This window comes from Bufo gargarizans, chromosome 1 (genome assembly GCF_014858855.1).
Source record: "Bufo gargarizans isolate SCDJY-AF-19 chromosome 1, ASM1485885v1, whole genome shotgun sequence".
NCBI lineage: Eukaryota > Metazoa > Chordata > Amphibia > Anura > Bufonidae > Bufo > Bufo gargarizans.
The window spans coordinates 523,062,958-523,075,648 of NC_058080.1; the positions used below are offsets into that span (position 1 = coordinate 523,062,958).

At 40.2% G+C, this 12,691-nt stretch overlaps 1 pseudogene; it reads left to right on the forward strand.

Moving 5' to 3' along the window:
• Nucleotides 1-264: 264 nt before the first annotated feature.
• LOC122933888 lies at nt 265-5,236 on the forward strand (annotated as a pseudogene).
• Nucleotides 5,237-12,691: the final 7,455 nt, after the last annotated feature.

Sequence of the window (12,691 nt, forward strand, 5' to 3'; positions counted from 1 at the left end):
AGCAGTGACTAGAGAGCATGCGTGGCCACCTCTTTGTTCATCACTGTGGGACTGCTTGAAACAGCGGAGCCAGCACTCAACTATTTTCATTATGCCTATAAGCATGAATGGAGCATGGTCACATATGCGCGGCTTCTTTCCCTTCATTTTGTGAGCCCTGTTGTGGAGAGAGTCCTAGAGCTGTGACATTTGTGAAATATTTAAGCTATAAGACATACATTTTGAGGTGTGAATACCCTTTGCTTTTATTCTGCAGATTATGAAATGGTTTTCGACAATATCAGTGTGTTTAACAAATTCATTATAGTTGGGTTTCCTGGAACGCCCGTGGTCCAGTATTTCTTCTTTCTCATATTATTAATGACTTATTTATCAACTCTATTGTGCAACTTTCTGATCATCAAAATTATCAGTACTGAGAGATGCCTTCACACACCAATGTACTTTTTTATTCGCAATCTCTCCTTTCTAGAAGTTTGTTACGTGTCGGTAATAGTCCCCAAGGTTTTGGACACAATTACATTCAATGGAAGATTTATTTCATTTTCTGCTTGCATAAGTCAGCTGTTTTTCTTCTTCTTTCTGAGTTCCACAGAGTGCTTTCTGTTTGGGGTGATGGCATATGACCGCTATCTTGCCATTTGTCATCCACTGCATTACACAACCCTTATGGAGAACTACAAGTGCCGTTGCCTAACTATAAGCTCTATTATCGGGGGTTTTATAACTACATTTCCTCATATTATTTTAATCTCTTAGCTTCCATTTTGCAGAAGTAACGTAATTAACCATTTCTTCTGTGACTTACCTCCTCTTCTAAAGCTTGCCTGTGCAGATACATATCTTTTTGACCTGCTGGGTTTTTCATGTGCTGCTTTGGTAATACTTACTTCATTGTTGGTCACTTTACTTTCATATTTTCATATCATTGCAACAATTGTCACTATACCTACACAACAGGGCAGGAGTAAAGCATTTTCTACATGCGGCACACATTTGATTATTGTTTCCATTTATTATGGCTCTGTTATATTTATGTATGTGAGACCAAAAGTGAGTTTTGCTTTCCCACTTAATCGTGTGGTGGCAGTTTTTTACACGATAATAACACCCATACTTAATCCTATTATCTATTGTTTGAGGAATAAAGAAGTAAAGGAATCAGTAAGTAGGAGACTGCACCTTAAAATAATAGACCTATAAGCATTTTCTATCTTACTAGAAGATTTCAATGACGCCATACCTTATATTTGTTTCTATTAAATTAAACAGGTTATCTAGTTTAAAAGAAAAAGCTATTTTCATCTACTCGGTTAGTGAGTTAATTAGTTAAGATTATCTCCCTCGCTCTGAAGTACCTGTTCTAAATTACACAGACAGACCTCTTAGTCTTTTTTGAGAAAGTTTCAGCAAAACTTGTAATTGATTTATTTTTCTGCTTTTTCTGAGCTCATTTGTACACGTAGGCCATCGTATCAGTGACTATGTCTGTATACACACACAGAGGATGCTATTAATAACAGATAATAGCCAAATGTGTTGTCTTGAGCTCTAAAAGAGCAGACATTTAAATGTCTAAGATTTTTTAAATTATTGAATATTTTCCCACAAAACTACTGTATTTTTCTAACCATAAAATACATTTGAACACATTTTTACTGTAAATTTGCCTTTGAATAGAAATGTTGTCTGTCTTCTATTAGGTGGCAGAGGCATGCGGGAGGGGTTACTTATGGCTCCACAGTGATCAGGAATTTCTTCTGAGAGAGTTCTAACCTCTCTCTATGTGTTAGGGGTTAGTTCAGCTCCCTAGAAAAAGGAGATAAGAAGGAATTGCTCTTCTCTCTGCTTCCTGGACAGAGATTGCTGTGTCATAACAGGTTTCTGTGCTTAACCTTCAAGCCTTCAGTTAACTGCTTAAATCCTGATCTCAGCTCAAGTGTCAACCAGCTTGTCCTCCCATCCCTTATATCTCCAGGACTGTGGTGTTCCAGGGAATTGGGATGCAATGTTCATAACAAGATTATGGGCTCTGCTCACTGTCTATCAAAATAGAATAAAAGCCACAGTTATCTATACACTGAAACATTGTGGCCCCTTTCACATGGTTGAGTATTCCGCGCGGGTGCAATGCGTGAGTTGTACATTATATATGTACACCTGGTATAAGTGATACATCTTCTTGCACAGTTGCAAGAAAAAGTATGTGAACCCTTTGGAACGATATGGATTTCTGCACAAATGGGTCATAAAATGTGATCTGATCTTCATCTAAGTCACAACAATAGACAATCACAGTCTGCTTAAAATAATAACACACAAATAATTAAATGTTACCATGTTTTTATTGATCACACCATGTAAACATTCACAGTGCAGGTGGAAAAAGTATGTGAACCCTTGGATTTAATAACTGGTTGAACCTCCTTTGGCAGCAATAACTTCAACCAAACATTTCCTGTAGTTGCAGATCAGACGTGCACAATGGTTAGGAGTAATTCTTGACCATTCCTTTTTACAGAACTGTTTCAGTTCAGCAATATTCTTGGGATGTCTGCTGTGAATCGCTTTCTTGAGGTCATGCCACAGCATCTCAATCGGGTTGAGGTCAGGACTCTGACTGGACCACTCCAGAAGGCGTATTTTCTTCTGTTTAAGCCAGAAGTTGTTGATTTACTTCTATGCTTTGGGTCGTTGTCCTGTTGCAACACCCATCTTCTGTTGAGCTTCAGCTGGTGGACAGATGGCCTTAAATTCTCCTGCAAAATGTTGTGATAAACTTGGGAATTCATTTTTCCTTTGATGATAGCAATCTGTCCAGGCCCTGACGCAGCAAAGCAGCCCCAAACCATGATGCCCCCACCACCATAATTTGCAGTTGGGATGAGGTTTTGATGTCGGTGTGCTGTGCGTCTTTTTCTCCACACATAGTGTTGTGTGTTTCTTCCAAACAACTCAACTTTGGTTTCATCTGTCCACAGAATATTTTGCCAGTACTGCTGTGAAACATCCAGGTGCTCTTTTGCAAACTGTAAACGTACAGCAATGTTCTTTTTGGACAGCAGTGGCTTTCTCTGTGGTATCCTCCCATAAAATCCATTTTTGTTTAGTGTTTTACTTATCGTAGATTCACTTACAGGGATGTTAGCATATGCCAGAGACTTTTGTAAGTCTTTAGCTGACACTATATGATTATTCTTCACCTCATTGAGCAGTCTGCGCTGTGCTCTTGCAGTAATCTTTAGAGGATGGCCACTCCTAGGGAGAGTAGCAGCAGTGCTGAACTTTCTCCATTTATAGACAATTTGTCTTACCATGGACTGATGAACAGCAAGGCTTTTGGAGATACTTTTATGACCCTTTCCAGCTTTATGCAAGTCAACAATTCTTAATCGTAGGTCTTCTGTGAGCTCTTTTGTGCGAGGCATCATTTACATCAGGCAATGCTTTTTGTGAAAAGCAAACCCAGAACTGGTGTGTGTTTTTAATAGTGCAGGGCAGCTGCAATCAACACCTCCAATCTCATCTCATTGATTGGACTCCAGTTGGCTGACACCTCACTCCAACTAGCTCTTGGAGATGTCATTAGTCTAGGGGTTTACATACTTTATCCACCTGCACTGTGAATGTTAACATGGTGTGTTCAAGCAGACTGTGATTGTCTATTGTTGTGACTTAGATGAGGATCAGATCATATTTTATGACCAATTTGTGCAGTAATCCATATAATTCCAAAGGGTTCACATACTTTTTATTGCAACTGTATATAGTGTATAACTTATACCAGCTCTACATATATAATTATATACAGGAGATGCACAGGTTATACCAGCATGCTCCATATCAGTATCACTGTATACAAGATGATGTATAACTTATACCAGCTGTACATATATAATTATATACAGGAGGTACCCAGGTTAACCAGCATGGTTTATTAAAGATTAATAATTTATACCAGCTGTTAGCTGTAGATTTATAATGATATCCAGATGATGCCTAGGTTATTCCAACTTAGTACATATTTAATTTATACTCAGATATATTGTCCTCCTGTAAGTACCTGGGGCAGTGGGATCTGTGCTAACCTTGTGCCTAGTGGCCTGAGTGCTGATTCTGCTGGCTCTTCAAGCACTGGACAGCTTGGACCAGCAGTGTGGAATCGTGGATGGCAGGCACTGCTAGTGAGCATTGAACAGAATGGCACCCATGCTCTGCAGCCGCTCCCTCCTGAACTAAAAGGTAGGTGCCGTTGGATGTGCCACTCACGCAGCAGCGCTGATGACGTGTGATAGCACACTGTGCGGTCCTGTGCTGCCCCGACCTGCTCTCTGGGATCAGCATGGCTGGCCATGCGCAGTCAGCTAGTAGCTACATCGGCCAAGGAAGCGTCACCTAAATGGTGATCACTCTCATAGGATGTCTGGTGTTCCCTCTGCCATTGACTGTCCACCCACACAACCCCGTTTTAGTTATAGAATTTCTCTCAAAGAGGAGACTGTACTATGCAGGGGTGAAGGTCCGCGCCACCCATTGACTGGCAGCAGATAGACGCTTCTCACATACAGCGTTCTTTTGCTAGGCAGCCAGGTGACGCATTCTTGAGCTCCGTCTCACTAGCAGCTGGTTACTCCTCTGGCAGCACTGCCCTGATGACTCATCTTACATCATGGAAGATCTCTCTTCAGCACTGTGGACTCCAGTGCGGCCCGCCTCCTGCGGCCTGCCGTGTGGCAGTCAGGGCTACCGGCCTAATGGGAATTTTCCCAGTATCCCGGTAGGCCAGTCCGGCCCTGGCACCAGTGCTAACTACTGTGCAACCATGCTGCCCTGTTTGAAGCCAGTACAGTCCCTCACCTTCCCACACACACACAAAAGTATCCTACATTTATAAGGTATACAAGGACAGCCATGGATGTATGTTTCAGCCACTAAAAAGGAGCAAGTCGCTATGAAATTATCACGACCGGCGTGCCTATCACATATGTGACACAAAAGGAGGGAAAAGGGAAGGCTCTGTCCAAGGGAGAGGGAAAGGTGGTGACCCCTGACTGACCTTGCGGCTGGCACCTGACTGCCCTGGCGTCCCTAGACGGGTTCCTCACCCGTACGCCGATCGCGTGCCTAAAACCCTGGCTTTCCCTAAGATGAGCCCTCGATAGTGAATAGGGCGGTGGGAACACTAGTCCGCACCACTAACTCTAAAGGAAAACACCAAGGGGAGGACAGACAATACAGACAACATATAATCCCAGGTGGGCGACAACAGAAGACAACAAAAAGCCCGACAGGGATCCGGAGGGTAGCACTCTGGAACAACAACTAGGATTCACAGCTCCAGTGGGTCAGTATAGAAGTCCAGGCAGGAAGCTCTATATCTGGCAACCAGAGAAGTGAGAGAGGAGAATATAAGGCGATTGGGAGTGACAGACAAGAAACAGCTGAGGAGGAGAAGCTACGGATCCCTGAGTGAGACAAAAAGGATAGTAAGGCAAACACAGAAAACTATCATTAACAAACAGCGTGATCTTTAGACATAGAGCGCGCAGCCAACCGCTGCGACTTCCTGACCCCGGGTATAACGGAGTCAGACATGGCTCCTGACACCCTCGTGACAGAAATTTATCCCAAAGGTCTTTGATACAAAAAAGCTATTTGTTGGTTAAAACAATAGTTGTAAATTACTTATTTTTGCAATAAAAAAATACAGTTTATGGTTTGTTGGTTCAATTTATTTACAGAGTCTATTACCTTTTAGCATCTTAATACTCATCCAGAGAGTATCCTGGTCCAGAGAAATGGTTACCCACAACTGTATCAACCTTGTAATTTACAGTATTGTGTATCTCTATTCACGGTCCTGAATATTATAAAGGGAATGGGGGAGGTGCATACGGATTTGTGGCTAGCAACCGCAGATGTAACCTCTCTCTACACGGTTATCCTTAAAGATGTGGGAATGGAAGCGATCAGGGTCTATTAGGAGGAGGATGAAAATATGTCACCGCTGCAGGGGGAATTCATCATGAACTGCCTGGATTTTTGTCTAAGTAAGAACTACTTTTGGTTTGACGGCACTTTTTATCTCCAGCTGACCGGAACGGCGATGGGGGCGAAATGCGCCCCAAGTTTCGCCAATTTGTACATAGCTGCTTGGGAAAAAATAGCAATAGACCCCATCCTCAAAATAACCCAGGAAGGGGGCACGTTGATATTGTGGAAGCGCTTTATCGACGATTGCTTGATTTATGTTGAAAGGCGAACGTTGCGGTCTAGAGAAATTTCTGAATAGCTTGAATAAAAATTTATATAACCTTAGATTTACATGCAAAATTAGCTCTAGCAGCATTCACTTTCTAGATCGTACCATTTTTTTAGAAGGAGGTCGGCTGGAGACAAAGACTTACTTCAAACCAACAGACATGAATGGGTGATTATTTATATGCGGAGCTGTCACTTTGCCCCTTGGAAACAGAACATTCCCAAGGGACAATTTATACGTGTCCACCGGAACTGCACTAAGATCCAGGACTATAGGGAGCAGAGTGTGTTAATTCAGAAGAGGTTTGAGGAGAAGGGTTACGACCCCGAGGCACTAAATAAGATCAGGAAAGAAGTGGAAGAATGGGATGGGAGGACTAAGAACTCCAAAGAAAAAAAGGGAATAGATAGAGAAAACAAAAAGTTGGACTTTAAATTCTCCTTCCTCACCCAATACAATGCACAGGTAGGACCACTGAAGAACTCTCTGCAGAAAAACAGGTTCATCTTAAAAAATGACTCAGTGTTGGGGCAGGTCATCCCTGAGCGTCCCCAAGTACTGTACAAAAGAGCACCAAACCTGCGAGATACATTGGTTCACAGCTGTATAGTGAAAAGTAAAAAAACAAATAAGGACCAATTCACATGGTGCGGTTTCTGCAGTGACTGCAGGAACAGCACCAAGGATGATAAAAAGAAAAGGAACCAGCAGGAGATTTAGTCGAGAGGAGAGCAGACACATGTCATGCAAGACCATGGGGGTTGTCTACATGCTGGAGTGCCCTTGTGGGCTCCAGTATGTAGGCAGAACCCTTCGCAAATTAAATACCCGACTGCAGGAGCACATAGGAAATATTAGGAAAAGTAAGGAGGATCATAGTGTCCCTCTGCACTTCAAACTTGTGCATGGAAAGAATCCGGCGGGTTTGAGGTTCAGTGGTTTGGAAAAGGTGGAGAGGAATTGGAGGGGAGGGGACCCTGTTGCTAACATCAATCGCAAGGAGGTTGGTTGGATATATAGACTGGGGACCTTAAAACCAGCAGGGCTTAATGTGGAGTTTGATTTAAAACCATGTTTGGTAGAGTGAAGAGGAATCCAGAGGGTGGATCGTTACCGAGGTGGATTTATGCAGGATAGCGGGGGCCATTCTTTGCAGTGTGATGCCATCGGGTGATGTATTGCCGCTGGCCTTGGATGCTCGACTATTAATGAAGCTGTTGCAGTGGGATGTTATTGGCTCGAGGTGAGTCATGTGATTTGAGTGTTTGCCACCTCTTGCTTTTTGAATGAGAAAGGAGGGAGGTTGATTTTTTGTATTGTATGCTCTGTTCATTGATGTTATGCTGTTATTATATATGCAAATGTTTTGAGCCTGAAAGGGCTTTGAGTTTTCTGTTTTTATTGTATTATGTGAACATCCAAAAGGAGAAGAAAAAAATAAAAAGTAATATGTATACTAGTGGGCGGTCCGTGTGAGGGACTATGGCTCAATAAGTACTGCACCTGTGAGGCAGAGCATCATCGCCCCTGACGAAGCTGGACTGGCGAAACCCAGATCGGGTGGATCTGTTAAAAAAAAAGATTTTTTTTTACATGACTGAAATTTTAGATCTGTTGTAAGTAGAATAAAACCTGCTGAATGCGATATTACCTGGTGGAACTTCACTATTTGTACTAATACTTTCCTCTAGGGGGCAGGTGTACGTGAGTGCACCTAGCCTCTGGTAACCGATTGTTTGGCTACAAGGTGGAACAACCTGAGCATTGGAAAGAAGGGTCTGGGACTGGAACTTTGCACTCAGAAGGCAGTGTGATCAACAAATTCTGGACATTTTTTACTGTGAAGCGATCTATACTCACGTCGCTTGGTGGATCGGCAGCGTCGATAAGTACACAAAAATTGGAGACTGCTCTTTTTTATGTTTAGTATTGTGCATCTGCTTGAAAAGGTATTCCCATCTCAGACAATGGGGCATATCGCTAGGATTTGCCCCCATTGTCTGATAGGTGCGGGTCCCGCACCTACAATGAGAACAAAGCAGGGAGCGCTGTGGCTGGAGGACCCCAGATTTCCCGGGGTCTGTCCACCACCAAGCGCTGCTTCTATAGAAGTGAATGGGAGCACACCGTTATTTTCTATTTGGCTATTTTCGGCAGGCCAATAGAAATGAATGGAGGATGGCTGCACCCTCCGTTTATTGCCCCGCTCTGTTCTCATTGTAGGCACGGGTCCCAGCGGTGGGACCCGCACATATCAGACAATGGGTGTAGCTGGCCAGCTAAGACCAGTCCTAGGTTGCTAATATAGCTTGTGTGTTTATACAGCTATACCTGCCAATAAACTTAATACAGTTCCTATGTTTGTGTGTTAAAGACAAAATCAGAGTTATTTACAGTGATTTCATGTTTGGATGTCATAAAACTGTTATGGTCACAAAAGCAAAAAAGATAATATTCCTTTAAGATTCATTATATGGATGTGAGGTAAGCTCAATGACACAGCAGTAGTGATGAGCGGGAGGTGCCATATTTGATTTCGCGATATTTCGCGAATATTCAATTGAATATTCGTGTTATATTAGTTGAAATCAAATTTTTGTAATTTTTCCAATGATCGCGAATAATATGCGATTTAATTAATCGCGTATTGCGATTTTTTATGACGAATATTCTAAAAGACGAAGTTAGAGCAATATTACGAAATTTTGTAAAATACACATATAGATTGTAATTTAGCTAATATAGTGCTATAATCATTTTTTTTTTCTCTAATTTTTTTTGTCTCTTCTGAACTTAAGTTTTGTAAAATATGTACACTGTTAAAAAAATTACTATAGAAGTATATTAGCTAAATTACAGTCTATATGTGTATTTTACGAAATTTCGTAATATTCCTCTAACTTCGTCTTTTAGAATATTCGTCATATTCTAAAAGACGAAGTTAGAGCAATATTACGAATATTCTAAAAGACGAAGTTATAGCAATATTAAGAATATACGTAAAAAGTTGAAATCGCAATTCGATTATTATAACTTGAATTAATTGAATTGCGATTTCAACTTGGACCTGGTTTACTATGGTTGCTGCTATATTCCATATTCGTTAATTCTAGCCTAATATGGAATATAGCAGTGCTAAGTTGAAATCGCCATGCGATTACTTTGAGTTATATTAATCGCCTAGCGATTTCAACTTGGTACTGCTATATTCCATATTCGTTAATTCTAGTCTAATATGGAATATAGCAGTGCTAAGTTGAAATCGTAATTCGATTAATTCAAGTTATAATAATCGAATTGCGATTTCAACTTGGACCTGGTTTACTATGGTTGGCTTCAATGGCTTGGTAGAATTAGCAAATATGACGAATGTATTCGTCATATTCCACAAAACGAATATACGAATGTATTCATCATATTCCACAAAACGAAGATATTCTCCATCTTCGTTTTAGCTACCTATTCATCAACTTTGCGAACTCTAGCAATCATATAGGAAAGTTGACTATAGAGACAGCTAAGTTTAATTCGCTATGCAATTATATTACTTAGCTTTTTTTAAAAAATAAATAGAATAATTATAATACCTGATAATTATTATAATTATTCTATTTATAAAAAAAAGCTAAGTAATATAATCGCATAGCGAATTAAACTTAGCTGTCAACTTTCCTATATGATTGCTAGAATTCGCGAAGTTGATGAATAGGTAGCTAAAACAAAGATGGAGAATATCTTCGTTTTGTGGAATATGACAAATACATTCGTATATTCGTTTTGTGAAATATGACGAATACATTCGTCATATTCGCTAATTCTACCAAGCCATTGAGCCAACCATAGTAAACCAGGTTCAAGTTGAAATCGCAATGCGATTAATATAACTCGAAGTAATCGCATTGCGATTTCAACTTAGTAATGCTATATTCCATGCTCATGGAGCGTCCCCATCACCATTGGAACGTCTCCATATACTAGAATGTACTGTCAGATTTGAGAATTACGTTGAAATCGCAATTCGATTATTTCAAGTTATAATAATCGAATTGCGACTTAGCGCTGCTATATTCCATATTAGGCTAGAATTAACGAATATGGAATATAGCAGTGTTAAGTTGAAATCGCAATTCGATTATTATAACTTGAAATAATCGAATTGCGATTTCAACGTAATTCTCAAATCCGACAGTACATTCTAGTATATGGAGACGTTCCCATGGTGATGGGGACGCTCCATGAGCACGGAAGTCTGCAGAAGTGGCAACGGGCACTGACTGGAGCATTTGGAAAAAATAAATAAATAATAATATTCGATTTCACGAATATATAGCACTATATTCTAAATATTCGCGAAATCTCGAAATTGCGGTATTCAAGAAAAAAATTCGCTATTCGAATATTCGCGCTCAACACTACACAGCAGAAACAATAGAAATCATAGAGTTAAACTGTTGTTGCTAAGCAGGAGTCTTGACCAATCCTAGCTAGCCTCACACAGCCCAGGCGTTTTGACCAATCACAGACAGCCTCACACACCGTCTGTGTGGGAAATCCCCCAAGCAAGAGCTGCTAGTATCATTACACTAGAGGAGAGAAGCTGAACAGACATTCACTCCACTAAGAGCTGTGTTTTATGGAAGCAGATAGGCCAAAATAGGAATTTAAAACACTTATATAATGTTCCTACTGTTAATATAGTGATTAGAACTGTATACTGAACCAGTTATATGTGTGTTTACTTACAATTCAAACTACAAATTCAATTGCAAACATTCAAATTCCCTATTGCAATCCAAATAGCATACAACCATACCAGATCATACTCAACCAATCTGCAAATAGTTACTGCTGACTGCATACTGCAAATTGCAACCAAATTCAGCAAGTAGAACTATTAGTTAGACCTCAGATATACCTCTCAGAGAGATCATAAAGTGCTTAAATAACTTAAAGTGAGAGTACAGATACTCAAGAGAGAAATAAATCCATTTTATGTTGAATGACAAGATTGAACAGTTGAACCACCATCTTATGCATACTGCCATTTTGTGATATCTTTTCAACGCGTGTTTTGTACATGGACTATCTGCTGCGGAGGCGGCAGCGTTATATATGAAGAAAATTTGAAGTTAATAAAGAAGTTATTTCAAACATTTGGTGTGCTCTTTAAGCCTACTGTTTCCATAGAACGGCACTAGAGGAATAACAGAGTAATAGACAGTCTGGTTAGACTAAAAGTCAGAGATATCAAAATTCTTCTAATGCCACAGAGCAAAAGGCACTTCATAGTGCTGCGCCTGCCACAATGGAGGCATAGCCTAGCGATATACCCCTATTGTCTGAGATGGGAAAACCCCTTTAAGCTTATTCCTGGTCACAATTTCTGTACAGTCTCCCATACATACATTCCTCCATTAGGACACCTTGTACAGAGCATCATGTACACCACATAGGAGTATGCACATGAGAAAGTGTCAGCAATGTTATACTGTGATACTGTTAGATGTTGGATTTGGATTGCATTTCTGGATAATACATGTAAGCAGGTCTTGCATTTTTTATTGTTACATGGAAAAGTGTTGGTCTCTGATGGTGATGAGAGGGCAGGCTGCTCAGGCTAGTACAGTGGTCATAATTGGAGAGTTTGACTTCTGGGGTCATTATTCTGGGTTCATGGTTCTGCTTCAACTGCAAAGGGGACAAGATTTGCTACAGGACCACTTTATGGGCCAGTTTGTAGAAGATCATACTAGAGGCGATGTTCTGTTGGATCTGGTCATTTCTAATTGTTGGAAATGTTACTATTCGAGAAATATTAGTGATCACAATATAATTATATTTCCACTATGACTATGAGAATCAAACTCTGGCTGGTAAAGCAAAAACACAGAATTTTAAAAAGGTCAATTTTCCTAGGTTGAGGGCAGCATTTCAGGGCATACAACTGGGAGCAGTTACTGTTACATAATAATACTGAGAGCAAATGGGAGAGCTTTAAATTCAGTAATTACACTACAAAATGTAAGTATAAATGGATAAAATTAAACCCCTATGGCTTATAGCTACTGTTAAAAGGGCAATAGATGACAAAAAAATGGCATTTCAAAATACAAATCTGAGGGGTCAGCTGTAGCCTTTGAAGTTTACAAAGGGCTTAATAAAATCTGTAAAAAGGATTTTAAAAAATCTGCAAAAATACAAAACAGCAGGAAGCAAAAGAGAGCAAAACAAACCCCCTAAAAAAATATTTACATAAACTGACAAGCAAAAGAGTAACAATATTTTGAACTTTGGACTTTCAGGCTCAATATCTCACCATCTACTACAGCTTTGAACACGAGACTAGCATAATTTTATAGACAATCATCTTGGCTATCTCAGACATCAATTGGACTTTCATGTATTTAGGATATGATTAGTCATGCAGAT